Source organism: Lissotriton vulgaris, chromosome 2_1 (assembly GCF_964263255.1).
Source record: "Lissotriton vulgaris chromosome 2_1, aLisVul1.2, whole genome shotgun sequence".
In the NCBI taxonomy this organism is placed as follows: Eukaryota; Metazoa; Chordata; class Amphibia; order Caudata; family Salamandridae; genus Lissotriton; species Lissotriton vulgaris.
This window is the reverse complement of record NC_141687.1, coordinates 2,046,149,379-2,046,166,341: the sequence shown is the minus strand read 5'-3', so window position 1 is coordinate 2,046,166,341 and position 16,963 is coordinate 2,046,149,379.

The following is a 16,963-nucleotide window of genomic DNA, read 5'->3' as shown; positions in this document are numbered from 1 at the left end:
CGGAGAGGGCCACACTCTGGTGGTCATTGACTCGTACTCCAAATACCCCATTGTGGAAAGAGTGCCAACCACGGCGTTCACCCACGTGGGGCCAGCGCTAGAAAAAATATTCTCCTTGTTTGGATTCCCCGGCGAGATTAAAAGCGACAACGGGCCACCATTCCAGGGAACGGAATTTGCCACATTCTTGAAAACCAGAGGCATCACCCACCGGCGCATCACTCCCCAATGGCCACAAGCTAATGGAGAGGCAGAGAGGTTCATGCGGACTCTCAATAAAATGTTCAGGATTGCAGTGGTAGAGGAAGCTGACCCGGAGCAAAGACTGCACGAGTTTCTGAGAGAATATCGAGGAACGCCCCTCTGCACTACTCAGAAGAGCCCGTGGTCCCTCATGTTTCAAGGCCAACGCAGAGACCTCCTTCCCATCTCCACAGGACCGACACCGGTGAGGGACGACATGAGGGAGGTTCAGGAACGCCGACGCAGGAACAACATGCGAGCGAGCCACCGGCGCAGAGCGACACCAAAGCAACTACATCGAGGAGATCGGGTTGTCATCAGGAACAGACGCCCAGGGGGGAAATTTCAAACATTCTATGAACCAGGCCCGTGGACTGTAACCAACACAAAGGGAACCATGGTGACTGCCAGCAGGGAGGGAGAAGAAGTTTCGAGAAACACCTCATGGTTCAAAATGGTCCCTCCTAGCTCGAGCGCGGACACCGAAGCCATAGATGGAACAAACGAGCCACCTGGAGCAGCGACACAAGAAGAAGAGGGCAGCTCAATACATGACATCCGAGGGCCGGTGCCAGAGCCGGGAGGGGGAACATCAATCATGTCCACCCCCATCCAGAATCCATCGCGCAGCGGGGAACGAGGGCCAGGCCGCACCCCCCGATACAGTCTGAGGCCCAATCCCCGCCCAAGTCAAAGACTCAATGACTACGCCTGTCAGCTGAGACCCTGAAGCCGTCATCAAAGGGACACGCAAGTACAGAGCGCCTGATCTAATTCATTGTGGCATTATGAACAGTTTGGTTTGAACACTTTCGAATTTGTGCATAGTTGGATAGAGATGTAGTGCGGTTAGCACTCTAGTGGACGCACGCACGCATCCATGCATCCGCAGGCCAGGCGTGGCCTGCGGGGATCAATAAAAGGAAGGCGTGCGTTCGGGCACGACACTTCTGACTGGGACGAGTGTGTGGTTCACTGGCTGCCGCTGCGCGTCAACACCCCAGCGCAAGCGGCCATCCACGTCTGGCTAGGCCCACACACCCCCACACAACAGGTGTGGCGTAAGTGCATCCACTAGATTGCGCTCCTCAAGCGAGCATAGCAAGCAAGTCCAATATACAGCGTCACCCCACTGTTTATTAGCAGTCTTATAAAGGAAAAATCAAATGATAATAACTCAAAGTTATTATCACTATTTTTTGCCTGCTGTGGCAGCTTTGCAGGTCAGGGCTGCTCTGCTCACAGTTCGGGGGGCTGTGGTGGGCACTCTGTAAATGCGCATGAATGTTTGGGCCGGCCAACCAGTCATGGGCACTTTGCATGTTCTCCACCCAGGCTCTAGCACATCCGTAGTGAGAACATGCCCATGCTCCCAGTTCCCATCTGAGCGCAGAACCACGGCGCTCAGACCAATCACAGTGCTGCATTGCAGCATTGTGATTGACTTAGGGGAGCCTGGGTGCCTCCAGTTCCTGACGGACACAGAGACGACAGAGGAGAGAATCCACGAGGAGGTATTTTTATATTTATTTACCCCCTCTGTCCTGCCAACCCCGATCCGTACCAGCCGCCACTGCTACTCAGACCTGGTTGCGTCTGCCCTCTCATACTAGGTTTTAATTGCATGAGGCACCCTTTGCCTTTCATTCCCCGGGATCAGTAAAAGTAAACTATAGTATCTACTGGTCTTTCAGATCTGACTAAGCGGAAAGAGACTGTGACTGTGCAGAGGCCCTTCAACCTTTCATCAACATTACCAGCCCTTGGCCCACCAACCCAAACTATTTTACCTATCTTCTTACTCTCAGCCACACACACTCACCAGCCAATGTTCAAAAATTAATTCCCCTTCACCACCCGAATTCATTACTTTACCTACTAACTCAAATTCACACATCTACGGTAAGCTTCACACTACTATCCGCTCACCCAACTCAAACATCTACCCAGTCATTCATATTTTGCCTCTCACTCAGTAAACGTCTGAGGTCAGCATTGTTGGACGGACCTGTTAGGTACCATGGCACTGCCAGAAGGGCTAGCTTAAAATGGCCAGTGGGGGGGGGGAGGGGGCAGGGGAGGTCTTTGCATTTCTTTTTTTATTTCTATGGCAACCCATGGAACAAACAACAATGGCCATTTCAAGCTGCCTCATCTGGCAGTGCATAAAAGGCCAGTCCAACCCTGGCAATCAGTAACTCATCCACTTCCACTAACACACAGAATTTTCCCCTCAAAAAAATCTACCCTTGGTGGCTATGCTAATGCTTGTTTTATTTTCTTTGCATACTATATTAATTTAATGTGACAGCGAATTATCTAGATGTCCCACTGACAAATTAAACAAATATAATTTGCAGAGGAAATAAAGCAAACATCAGCAGTCATAACTATGATGTAGCTAACACCGACCTCATTGCAGCTGGAGAGAGACGAGCAGTTAGATAGGGAAGCAGAGAGTACAGAGAAAAGATTTAGGGAGATATTTAAAATACAATGTTGGAGCACAGTGTTACTCCAAAATTGGCAATGCGCGCTCTGACATTTGTTAAAAGCAGGGATGTGTCATATTTACAATACGGCACACTCCTGCGTTTCTCTTAGTGCTTGTGCTGAAAAAGCTGCCTAGAGAATGCGCAGCACCCCTGAGCCATGTTGCAAGGGTGCCCGTGCTGCAGGGGCAATAGTTTATGTGAAGGAAGGGACACCTTCCTGCACATAAACTATCTTCAAAGGCTATTTGCTGCTTCTATGTGTGATGCAGAATGCAGCCCGCATGAAAAGAGCAAAATACAAGAAGAAATGAATAATTTTTCCTCGTATCACCAGTCTAAGACCAGGAGGCATATTTACAAGCCCCTATCGCCAGAGGAACGTTACTTATAGTGACGTTCCTGTGGCAATATGGGCTTCACCTTATTTACATGGCAGAGATGAGCCACTTAGAGTGGATTAATGCTGACTTGTAAATAAGGCACCCTATCACGCTATACTTAGCATAAAAGTGGCAGCCAATGGGTCTTGTGGTGGGCGTTCCACCGCAACCCCTATTGATTTTGATGCTGCCCTATATTTACATGGCTGGTGTAAATATTGGGAACCACCAAAATTAAGACCAAGGAAAACCTGGTCTTAACCTCATGAAACTGGAAGAAATGTTTTTTTTCACCCTGTTTTTGCTGTTTCTATGCCTGCTGGGTTGTGCAGCAAACATAGAAACAGTAAAATGCAGTTGATTGTTTATATGCAGCAAGGTGTCCCTTCCTGCACATAAACCATCATTAAAAAATATGACAAGTTGCAACTTCTATGTGTGCTGCACAAAGCAGCACACATTGAAGTTACAAAACGCGATTTCAGGTTGTTTATATGCAGGAAGGGATACCTTCTTGAACATAAACATCCTTCCACTCAACGCAGTCACCCCTGCACTATGGTGCGAAGGTGCCTGCGTTGGCACTAGGCTGCTAAAATTAGCGCTAGTGAAGGGAGAAGCACAGGGCTACACCGTATTTTTGTAAATACAGTGCAGCCCTACATTTAAGAAGTTGTGGAGCGCGGCTTTACGCCAACAAGGGTAATGCCGCGCTCCGTCACTTCTTTTGTAAATATGCCTCCAGGTATTCCCTGGGCTTAGTTTTTTGCTCTCCACCATCCTTGTAAATATGGGGCTTTGTCAAAAAGTAATAGGTGTTGCGGCGGAACGCCCACTGCAACACCCATTGCACATCCCTTTCATGCTAAGTGAAGCGTGAAGAGGGGCCTTATTTACAAGGCGGTGGTAAGCCACGTTAAGTGGCTTAACGCCACCTTGTAAATGAGGAGGAGATATCACCACCAGAACATCACTAAAAGTGACGTTCTGGTCCCGTTATATCCCCATGTAAATATTCCCCTTAAACCTTTTCTTCTACATGCAGTTGCTCAGAGGTTTAAACTTACCTGGGTTCTTTCTGGCCAGCGCACTGCTTCCTCAATGCAACCACAACCATTTAACTGACACTCAAAATGGGCTTCTCTTCAACTGTGTGTGTCATTTTGCACTAAATAAAATACAAATGTGACCTTAATGGCATCCTTTCCCAAATTGTCACAGAGACTGGTTTGGTGAAGACTTCTTGGTGATCCCACCCTCTCCTCTGACAAGATGTTAAAGTGAGAAGTTAAGTAAAGTGCACCATTCACTTGAGTGATGTGCAAATTTGTATAACCTAGGCTTAGAAAAAGCCAGAGGCACTTTATTATTGGCTCTCCAGGAGGAGTAGGTGTTAAGCAAGAGACAACATCATACTTTCTAGAAATACAAGGACTGTGCACGCCAAGCCCTGGCAACGCTGCAGCATTTGCCAAATGCATGCACAGTTTGCAAAAGGACATGACTGTTCCAAACAAGAGTCAGACTTCAGTTTTAAATGATCAGTTCATTTTACCTTTATTTATGTAAGTGGAGGAAGCCACGAAAGACCAGGGGATAAGCCCTAAGCCTAAAGAATGACATGACACTGCCAGTGCATTCAAAAGTTCCTTATAGCAATCTATTCTAATCAGGCGCGCAACACCCACAGGGCTAAATGGGCTTCAGTCCCCCGTCATGTCTCAGCCCGGGCTGCTGCAGCTCGAGCTGCAGTGGGTTCAGCGTTGTACTGTCTGGAGTCTTATCTCCGGCACGCCCAAGTTTTTCTCAGGTCTTTAAAGACCCTTTGCATATACCTTTGTAAACTGGTTACCGAGGCATAGTTTTTTTTTCTGGTTCCCGTACCACCTGGGCCCCCACTCTGCCTATTCCTTACAGTTGTATTTTACATTTACTGCGGTAGTGTGGGAATGCATTTCATGTAAAGGACTATAAAGTAGGGTTGCCAGAAGAAAAATGCCAGCCATGTTTTGTTTAAAGAGCCTGCAAAGATCTTATATTGACACTAAATAGGGTTATAAATAAAAAATATGTATTCATTTGTAATGTGACTTTTCGGTCTTTCTTCCCTTTAATTAGCAGTCATGGATTTTTCAGGCAGCCATACAACGACATGTGCTTTCTATTTATTTTTGCTGTTCAAAATATGCAAAGACAGATGCTGAAAATATGGCTTTATGTACCGTCTGGGACATCAAAATAATGTGCTGGCAACTCTAATCATAAGACTGGTAGTTTGTTGCAGGTTCATCACATTATTTTGTTCCTCCATCCCGATTAATGCCATAATAGCAATAGTTTAACTTATGTCTGAATTCCTACGCTGCTGTCAATAACAAGCTGAGTTACTTCAAGTGACTGGGAATGCACCCTGCATTCCGACAACTCACTCCTCATTCTCGCCCTTCACTTTCACGCTCACCCTGCACTCAGCGATCACAATGCACTCACATCATCATGCACTCACACCATTCACTCGCTCACCCTGCACTCACAGTGATCGCTCTGCACTCACAATGCACTTGTGTTGTTCACCCTGTACCTCACTCTGCAGTCACACGGGCACACTACTCACCCTGCACTCATGTGACACTTCACTCACCTGTCCCCCTCACTGCTCAATCTGCAATCTCACTCAAACAAGCCCATCGCTAACCATGCATGAACTCGTCCCACTCTTCACTTACATCTACACCCAAATTCATATGGACACCTCACTCACCCTGCAGTCACTCCCCTTACCCTACTTTCACACTGATGCATCGCTCACCATGTACTCACATGGGCACTCCTGCCACCCGCAGAGGGTTAATGTGCCTGCTACAAACAACGTGCACCATATAGATTACAGAACTGGGTGTGAGTAAACTATGAGTAGCGCTATAATAAAATGAAATGTTTGTGTGAAAGGTCCTACAGAAAGATGGGGTGCATTGTTGGTGAGTGGTAGTGAGGGAATTCATGGAAAATGAGGGAATGGCGAAGGGGCGCCAAAAAAGGCTGCTGCACCGTGTTCGACCAGTGAAAGGGCCAGCCCTGGCTGGGAGAGTTAGTCCTCCCCTGAAGTTTGGGTCTAGTTGCACCCCTGATTCTAATTCACCACACACGTCTGCCCAACACTAGGGCCTCTTGACGATGACACCAATTCTACTAAAAGCTGTCTGGCCCTGCTGTTTCCCTTTCTTAAACCATTAATACCCCTACGTTTTTCGTCTAAAGAATATCTGAAAGCTATAGCTGTCTCAGAGCCCTCCCCCATCTCATTTTGCCGAGGGGGTGGGCTACATATTTAGTAACGCCACTGCCCATGGCCCGTGGGAGGAGGGAGGGAGAAAAATGTAATTTTAACTAGGCTAACAAGTATACTAATGTAAATGTAAATCCGTATTTGTAAAGCACAAACTACTCACCCTTAAAGGTCTCAAGGCGCTGGGGGCCGTCATGGAAATTAAGTGAGCTATTGCCCATAGTTACATGATGCTGAGCTGAGCTGCCGCAGGAGCTGGGGATCGAACAGTAAAACCCTGTGCTCCGAAGTCAGCTGCCCTGGCCGATGCACCACACCCCTCCACTCACACCAGCCAAAGTACCAGGCAAGGTAGTGCTAGGCTAGCAGGAAATTCTGCGTTCTGTCAGGGCCATTAACTCGAGCATGTGAATGCATACTGCTGAAAGTGCTTCAGACCTGCCAAGGAGTCTTCAAATCTTCAACAGATGTCTCACTCTAGCAGTTCCTTCTCACCGCAGATTTGAGTCTCTGTCATAGCATTGGGAAATGCTTTCACTCAGCCTCAAACATTTTGAAGCTTACTTTCAGCCAAGCGTGATTGATTTATTCTGAAAATAACTGAAATTGTAATGTCACCTTCTTCTATGTTTCGAAATTGATATAATTTAGGGAAGAACTATTAATTTCTGCGGTTCTAAGCCTCAGGGTTTTGATGTTAAACCTGCCCATGTCAAACTGATAGAAATCTCAGAAAGCTACGTTTAGAAAAGTTTATTGAGAACAAATCATTTTTTGTAAACTTCTGCTTCTACCAATCCAGGGTCGGCATCTTGATCTTACTACGTTAGTTTTAACAATTTAGAAGTAGGGCCTTCTTCTGACACATGTTTGAGTTTGTTTTGAATTTTTGAGGATAGATTCAGGTAATTTTGAATCAGTAATAAAAAGAATAACTTTCTAAAATCCCCAGTTTGTCTACAGATTCAAACACAAAAACAAACCATTTAGTATCATCTATAGTTGCGGTGCTAGATGCCTTGGAATTAAAAGCTATATCTGGCATCTATCAATCAATAAATCAATCAATCAACAAAATTTGTATAGCGTGCTACTCACCCGCAAGGGTCTCAAGGTGCTGAGGGGGGGTCGCTACTGCTCGAACAGCCAGGTCTTGAGTTGTTTCCTGAAGGAGAGATGGTCCAGGGTCAGCCGTAGGTGAGTGGGGAGGGAGTTCCATGTCTTGGCTGCCAGGTAGGAGAAGGATCTTCCGCTGACGGTGGACTTCCAAAAGCGTGGGACGGAGGCGAGGGCGAGGCTGGCGGATCGGAGCTGGCGGGGGGGTGTGTAGAATGTGAGGCGGCTGTTGAGGTACTTCGGGCCTGTGTCGTGGAGAGCCTTGTGCACGTGGGTGAGGAGTCTGAACGTGATCCTCTTGTTGACGGGGAGCCAGTGCAGTTCTTTCAGGTGGGCAGAGATGTGGCTGCGGCGAGGGATATCCAGGTTGAGTCGTGCTGGGGCGTTCTGAATGCGCTGGAGTCTTTTCTGGAGTTTGGCTATGGTTCCAGCATAGTGGGTGTTCCCGTAGTCCAGGGGGCTGGTGATGAGGGCCTGGGTGCCTGTCTTGCTGTTTTCGATGGAGATCCATCAGAAGATTTTTCGGAGCATGCGCAGGATGTTGAAGCAGGATGACGAGACGGCGTTCACTTGCTTGGTCATTGTGAGGGAGGAGTCCAGGATGACGACTAGGTTGCGGGTGTGGTCTGTTGGTTTGGGTGCGATGTCCAGGGCAGGGGGCCACCAGGAGTCGTTCCAGGCAGAGGGAGATGGTCCGAGGATGAGGACTTCCGTCTTGTCTGAGTTCAGTTTCAGACGGCTGATCTTCATCCATTCTGCAACGTCTTTCATTCCTTCTTGGAGGTTGGCTTTGGTGGTGGCGGGGTCGTTGATGAGAGAGAGGATCAGCTGTGTGTCGTCGGCGTTGGAGATGATGTTGAGGTTGTGTTGGCAAATGATGTCTGCGAGAGGGCTCATGTAGACGTTGAAGAGGGTGGGGCTGAGGGAGGATCCTTGCGGAATGCCGCAGATGACTTCGGCGGTCGCCGATCGGAACGGGGGAGGTGGACTCTCTGGGTTCTTCCGGCGAGGAACGAGATGATCCACTCCAGTGGCGCTCCTTGGATACCGGTGTTGCTGAGGGGCTGTATCAGGGTGCGGTGGCATACGGTGTCGAAGGCTGCTGAGAGGTCCAGGAGGATGAGGGCAGTAGTTTCTCCATTGTCAAGCAGGGACCTGATGTCGTCGGTGGCTGCGATGAGGGCGGTCTCGGTGCTGTGGTTTGCTCGGAAACCGGACTGTGAGGGGTCGAGGGATCCTTTGACTCAGGAAGGTGGAGAGTTGTCTGTTGACGGTCTTCTCGATGACTTTGGCTGGAAAGGGGAGGAGCAAGATGGGGCGGAAGTTCTTGAGGTCCGTGGGGTCCGCGGTGGGTTTCTTCGGGGGGTGCTCAGCTCTGCGTTTTTCCAGCTCTCCGGGAAGGTGGCGGATGCGAAGGAACTGTTGATGATGTTCCGGAGCTGGGGTGCGATGATGGAGTCAGCTTTGTTGAAGATGTGGTGTGGGCAGGGGTCGGTAGGGGAGCCTGAGTGGATGGGGTTCATCAGGCGGGTGGTGTCTTCGGTGCTGACAGGGGTCCAGGTGCAGAGGGTGGTGGTGGGGGGTGTTGGTTCGGTGGTTGGGTGCGTGGTTTGTGTACCAAAGCTGTTGTGTATGACGGCGATCTTGCGGTGGAAGAACGAGGCGAGTGAGTCGCAGAGGTCTTGCGAGGGTGTGATGTCGTTATTGCAGATGCGTGGGTTGGAGAGCTCTTTAACGATGTTGAAGAGTTCCTTGCTGTTGTGGGTGTTGTTGTCCAGTCGTTCTTTGAATGCTGTCTTCTTGGTGGTGCGGATCAGCTGGTGGTGTTTGCGGATGGCGTTCTTGAGGGCTGTCATGTATTCCGCTGTCTGGTCGTGGCACCGGGTTTTTTCGAGGGTGCAGCAGGTTTTCTTGGAGTTCTTGAGGTCGTTAGTGAACCATGAGGCTTTCTTGCTGCCGGGTCTGCTGGGGGGATTCTTCAGTGGTGCGAGGTCGTCGGCGCAGTTGGTGATCCACTGTGTGAGCTTATGGGCTGCTTCGTTGGGGTCCGCCGTGTTGGTGGGAGGGTTCTGGCTGAGGGAGGTGGTGAGTTGGTCGGCGGTGATCTTGCTCCAGCTTCTGTGGGGAACCTGTTGCGGGTGGTGGTGGGTCGTGGTTCTCCTGAAGTTGAAGTGGACGCAGCTGTGATCTGTCCAGTGTAGTCCGGTGGAGTGGCTGAAGGAGATGTGCTTGCTGGAGGAGAAGACGGGGTCAAGCGTGTGGCCGGCGTAGTGGGTGGGAGTGTTCACCAGTTGCTTGAGTCCGAGGTTGGCGAGGTTGTCCAGCAGGGCGGCCGTGTTGCAGTCCTTGTTGTTCTCCAGGTGGAAGTTGAGGTCCCCTAGGAGGATGTAGTCGGTGGAGGTGAGGTATCCAGAAACCTCTTATGATCTGTAGTAATAGGAAGCCTGCATCCCTCGCACTGCATCCATATGAATTTGGTAGCACACAGCCATATCTGATTGCGTCCATACCATTCCAGGTTGAAGGGGAATATGTGAGGGTGTGCTTTATTATTCAAATCTGGTAGGATTCAGGCAGTCATGGAGAGAAAAGGTGCAATCGCTGCAATGTAGGTTTCATATTCAAACAGAAAAAAATATGTAAATTACCTTTTGCTGTCCGGCTTTATATCAATGAAAGGATTGTATTTTTAAAAACTTCCTTCAGAATACTTGGCTTACTAACTTGTTTGCAGGCGGCCAAATGGGGTTTAATAGCATGGACTTTTAATAAGCACAAGTTTTTATAAAGGTTTTAGTAGATGCCTGCAAGTCAATATCTGATGTGAAACCCACACATAAGAATCAGCTGGCGATTAGTGCTTCATTTTAATTTATCTGTTAATGGGCTTGCAACTGCTATTTATTAGTTATTACACATGTAATTAACAACTTTGATTAACATTTATTTTAGTGTCTGTATATTACGGCAAGCCGCAGACTCCCACGAAGTAGTGGGTTCATTTGTTGGCTGTACTCTTATTTTTAACTGAATTTATATACATTTTATGTTAATTTTATTTTTGTTTGTAAATTAAATGTATTTATTAACTATTGAATACATTTTTTTAATAATAATAATTATTATTATTAGTCTGGCTATTCGTGGACAGAACAGATATCTACTAACTCATCCTGCTAGAGTAACAGACGCATTTGCAGTATATTACAAAAGCCTATAGAAAAGCAATATGTCAAATACAACTATCGATGAAGATGGATTTGTGGGACATTTGAGATTTTTTACCCTAAGCCAAAAGGGTTTTCTGGAGAATGTTATAGTCTTTTGGTTCGTATGATACACACTGCATCAAAAGAAGTGGAAACCATGGAACAATTAGGTCTACTGTATAAAAAAAACTATAATACCCCAGATATCTAAAGATAAGAAAGATTGCCTAGATTTCTGTAGTTACCAATCCATTTCATTGATCAATAATCACATGAAGATTTTAATCAAAATCTTGGCCACAAGAGTCTGCAAGAGTATAGCCTCCTTAATACACCCATCATGGATAGGCTTTGAAATGGGAAGGTTCGCTGGAAACCACCGAAGGTTGTTGTCCTATCGGCTATGGCAGACAAATGTTCTACCCATAGCGGCGCTAGCCAAATTGCTTAATGCAGAAAAAAAGTTTTTGTTCGTGTTGTGTGGGGATCAGTGACGGCTCCTCCGCTAAGGCGGAGGAGCATTGCCCCTCTGCTTCATAGCAGTGAAAGATAGAACAAATAAAAAGATAATAACTCGAGGTTATTATCATTGTATTTGTTCCTGCTGCGCAGCTTTGCGAGGCAGGCAGGGCTGCTCTGCTCTCACACACACTCCAAGTGCGTAATGACTGTTTGGCCGACCCTCTCGTTCCGGTCAAACAGTCATGCGCACTTCGCATTTTCTCCATGCAGGCTGCATTACAGCCAGTGTGGAGAACAAGCCCAGGTCCCCATTCCCTGGCTGAGCGCCGATCCACGGCACTCAGAATAATCACAACACTGCATAGCAGACTTGTGCTTGGCTTACGAGAGGGAGCCTGGCTGCTGCCTGTTCTGGCCCCGGAGAGACTAAGACGACATGGGACAGAGTGGGCGAGCAGCAGAATTCCAGAAATGTGAGAACATTAAACAAATCAACTGCAATATACATCCGATTAAATAGTTTCTGTGAGCAGATGATATATTTCTTACAATCACCGTACCAGATTTCCCCTTCCCAACATTCATGCCTGCGATGCACTCATATGTACACTCATTCTCTGTCACCTCTGTGGAAAATGAAAGGCATTACGGGTGCATAGTATCTCAAAGGCCAGTTTTGAGTGGCTATGATATGAATGGGTCATAGAAGCCCAAAATAGATTCAAGTGATTTTTAACAGAGGTACGAACTCCACTCCTGAACATGATTTGAACCTCATGATAAGCAAAATGTGCACTGACTGGATGGAAATACCTTCATCTACCCTTGTGGGAAAGAATCAAAATAATCAAGGTAGTAGTTACTCCACAGTTTAATTATATGTATATGGTGAGAGACAAGTCCATTATGTGAAAAAGGAATGCTGATATAAAACATTTTGTATTTGGAGGAATACGCCTCAGATTAAAACCATGTTGATGCAAATGAGTTCTGTCAATTTAGTAAGCCAGTATTTTTTGCTTTAGATCACCCGGTTTTTGGACCGTTATGGTGGGTAAGGGTCATAACCTGTGTCTCACTCCCAGTTATTTCATGGTAAGTTTACGACTAATGTCCGCTTTTTAAGGTAAGGCATCTGTGATGTAGCTGGGGTGAGGGGTACTGAGCTAGTTGCAAGTTACAAGTGAACATGTGTCCATACACATATGCCCATGTGACCAGCCTGCATGTGAGAAACTATGGCCATGCCAGCATGGTAGCTGCACACAGGAAACCTGCCTGCTACAGTTTTAAATTGCAAATTTGATCTGTCAAAATACCCCTTTTTACTGGCATAAACCTTCTTTTGAAATAATATTAAGTCACCAATATGTAGGCCTAACTGCCTAAAAAGGCAGGATGCAGATCTTTAAAAGTAGAAATAATGTTGAGCACTCCCGCTTTCTCAGACCAAGTAGCCCCTTCTTTCTGCTGCTCTCCACTGTACCTGGAAGCTGTTCTTTGTCCTCAGAATCCCGGTTTCACTGGACCCCCAGCATTGCCTACTAAACCAGGAAGCCAGCAGCCTCAGCGTTGCCCAGATGCACACCCCCTTCCTGCAGACTCACCAGGTCCTGCCCACTTCCCCAGCCTTCATTTTCTGCATAAACCAAAGCGACCTGGGCGGCTGCTCACAGGAGTGCCAAAGGTGCGCCAAATACAAGCCCATCTGCACCCATCCGCACTTGGACCGTACCCAGAATCAGAATCCTTGGACCTCAGCAGAATATCAGCTACTCTAGCACTGCATTCAAATTCCTGAACCCTGGAAGAGACAGCACCTCATGCTGCTCCCAAGCACCAGCTAACACAGAAGGTCCTTTCACCTGCTGACTTTTGAGCTTCACATGCCACACCGCCACAACCACACTGACAACTCTTCCCTCCAACAAAACCCAAAACCATCTAAATTGCATGCTCACCAATGTCAAGCATGCAATGGAAATCTGGGACTCCGTCATCACCGCCAAACTGGACGCAGTCTTCATCATTGAAACCTGGCTCAAGAAAGTCTCAGCCTAGGACATAGCTAAGGAAAACTCCCAACAACTACAAAATAATCCAGAAAGACTTCCCACTAAAACCCGGAGAAAAGATAACTATCATCCACAAAGATTCCATCAAATTCACCACCTCAGATGACGACTCCACTCCCATGATGGAATATTTCCACTTCTAAATGAACATTAAAGCCAACACAACTGTAAGGAGCACCCTCGTCTACAGGCCTCCAGGGCCCCTGGCCAGACTTCTGCAATGCCATTACTGAAACTATCACCCCACTTGCCATTGAATCAAAGCAATACCTTTTCCTAGGAGGTCTCGATGTCCACCTCAGTGACCTGATCGATACACATGCTACTAACCTCCTTGAGAACATGCATAACATCGGACTGATGCAAATTGTTTTCAACCCCACACACAGCGCTGCGCCAGTCACACCCTTGACCCCATCTTCACCACCAGCAATAGAATTAATTTCAGCCACACCTCCAAAGTCACCTCGTCGGATCACATTATCATTAATTTCACCATCGGGGAAACACCCCAATGCACCGCCACACCCTACACCCTTGCGCAAAGCAAAGCAGCTGGAACAAACTCAGAAAAACCCAATGGATAGCCGTCCTCGACACCACAACCCTCGACACAACAGACAATATAAACCAACCCACCCAAAATTTCTCAGACTGAATCAGTGCCAGCGCAGAAAGCATCCAACAAAACACCACCTGGTTCTCGCCAGGACTCCAGACCTCAAAAAAAGGATGCAAATGAATAGAAAGACTGTGGCACTCCAACAGAAACCTCACAGATCACTCCATGCTCAAGTCCACCCTCAGGAATTATCACCACACACTCAAAGAAGCCAAAAATGCTACCCTAGCTAACCGCCTTGAAACCATCAGGAACCACTCAAAGGAACTTATCAACATCGTGAGAGTATTCTCCAGCCCAAAGGCCATCAAAAACACAACCCGCCCACACAGGACCTCTGTGATGCCCTAGCCAATCACTTCCTCAACAAGATAGCAGACATCTTTGGTAATTTCGACCCTCAACCTATAAAACTCACTCCACTCCTGACCCACGCCGATACACAGCTCAACCACCTAATTGACTGGACACCCTTCAGCACCAAGACCACCACGACCATCATGACGTCCATGTATTGGGGCGCTCTGACAGACCACTGCCCACACCCCGCCTTCAACCTAGGATGGGAGAAGATCTGCCCTACACTTATGCACATCCTCAACTCGGCAATCAACTCCACCGCCTTCCCAGATATCTGGAAACAAGCAGAAGACCCCTCTTAAAGAAACCCACCACAGACCCCAAAAATGATGTCCCTATCTCACTCTTTGACCGTATAACTCACCAGGGATCATTGTCCCCACTGGTGACATCATGTTCTTAATAAGTCAGGCATACTGATGGTTTAAAATTTGATTTGCGAATTGCCTAGCCATTTTTAGGACACTAATCTGTACACCAACACCTATGTTTCCTCAATCTACACAAAGGGTCCTTAACTTGCACTCAACATCACAGCTTTGGAAAAAGATCTCTGATAAAGAATCCCTTTGAGGTTGCCCATCAGGCACTGCAGCGCAGGCATGAAGAGGAGCAAGCCCGATGATAAAGCATGGGTGTGTGAGGTCCCATTTCCAGAAAGAAACTACTCCCCTTGTAGTGGCTCCTTTTCTCTAACCTACTCCATTTGTCCCCTTTTGAACTGCCTACCTTTTTCTATTGAGCCCATCCCACTCCATTCCCAGCAAATGTCCTTGAGAAAGCCATCAGCCTCCAGCTCACAGACCACCTGGAGAGAAGCAACCTACTGGACACCTTCCAATCAGGCATCCATCTGAACCACAGCACCAAAATAGCCCTAATTGCTGCACAGAATTGAATCTGGGGAACTGGGTTTGAGTCTCGGCAATGACGCTGAACATCCTGTGTTCTAGGAAAATCACTTAATCTCCCCGTGCCTGACAAAAATGAATGTGTCCTCATGTAATGCAATTGGTGCTATGTAAAGCGCTCTGATACCCGATTCGGGTCAAGTTTGCACTATATAAAAGTCTGTAAAATAAAAATAAAAATGTTCAGTCGAACTTAGTTCTTGTAGCAATCCGACTTACACATGCCTATTCTCATAACCATTCCCCTGCACCTGCGATGGATGTCGCTGCCTCTATGCTAAACGAATGTGGGCTGAAGTTGTCAAATTATCCCTGCTCTGTGGAGGGCACTAAGCATGACCTGACAGAACTGGAATAGTGTCAGCCGGACACCTGAAGCATGAATGACCAAGGCAGGGACTGCTTTCAAGAGGGCGCATTTGGGGGTAATTGAGAACTGAAGCTACTGGAAACACTGCAATCCCTGCTACCTTTCTCAAGACGACCTGCTCACCCTTTCCCAATTGATCTGTCTTAGAGTAGGGTATGGTCACCACCAGTTCCCCCTGCCCAAGAAAGTGGCTGAGCTGATGCTTTCCCTCGGGGTGTTGCTTGGACCGCGTAACAATTTCTGACACCCTGAAGACCCCATAAAAGGTGAGGTAGCAAGCAGTGGTGAAAGGCACATCCTCAAAGGGAGAAGAGCAACCCCTGCAGGACCGCAAGGATCCTTACAAGGCTATCCACATCTCTGTGATGCCTTTGATCAGTTCTTGAACCATCTCACCTTTACCATCACTTAAGGGCTGCTTCTTAGAGAAGGAGTTTGAATGATCGGGTCACCCTCCAATTTCACAAAACATTCCATTGCTGATGCATGTCACCTGGTAAATGCTGTTGATTTATCCTGTGACCGTATATGCCCAAGAAAACCTAACCAGTTAGTGAGCAAAAACAATGTGATCCTGAGTGTTGCCCTGGGTGTATGTGGAAAATACCCTTTCATATGCTTGCTAAGTTTATCGGTGAAATGTTTGCTGGTATTATTTCAGAGAGGGCAGGGCTCCAAGGTTCTATAGTGTGTGGGCTCTGCCATTGGGTGATAGTGCAGGAAATTCTGCAACTAGGAACAACATTATGGATTGGCTGCATTATTAAATACTGTTCAAAACAAATAGGAGGTTCCCCTGTTATTTATAGCAGGGAGGGGGATCGTGACAGCAGAAAAGGTTTGGAGTCCCTGACTATTAAAGTAACAGATTGGAAATGGCTGACTTAATATTTGTGGACGTGGTCTAGCTTCAGGGGGATAATTCTCTATACCATCATACAAAGAACTAGAATACACACTAGGCAAAGTGAACCGCTGAACCACAACTTAATAAAATTAAAAGCACAATTGAATATAACAGTCAAACGATTTTTGTCATATTAAAAATGATCATGGAATTTATTATTTGCCTCCCAATTGGGTTACAATCTAAAACGTTATCACAAATTAAATAAAAACCACCTAACGTGGTAATACAATGAAATATCTCAAACAAGTCAAAGTTAAAAACAGTCGACGCAGCGTTTTGGTGCTTTTTTTCTCTTGACACCTTCTTCAGGACCTTAAAACATTTGACTCCATTATCTCTAAAAATAAATAAGAGCATTTTAGTGTTTATATTTATTATGTAGGTTCATCTCACTTGCCTAGTTTTTACACTACGTATTGCCTGTACATATTTAATCATGCTAGACCACTTGCCTGGAAAACCAGAGCTTTTATGTAGATAAAATCCAATTAAAAAGGAGCTCGTATAGAGATCCCACATGAGGT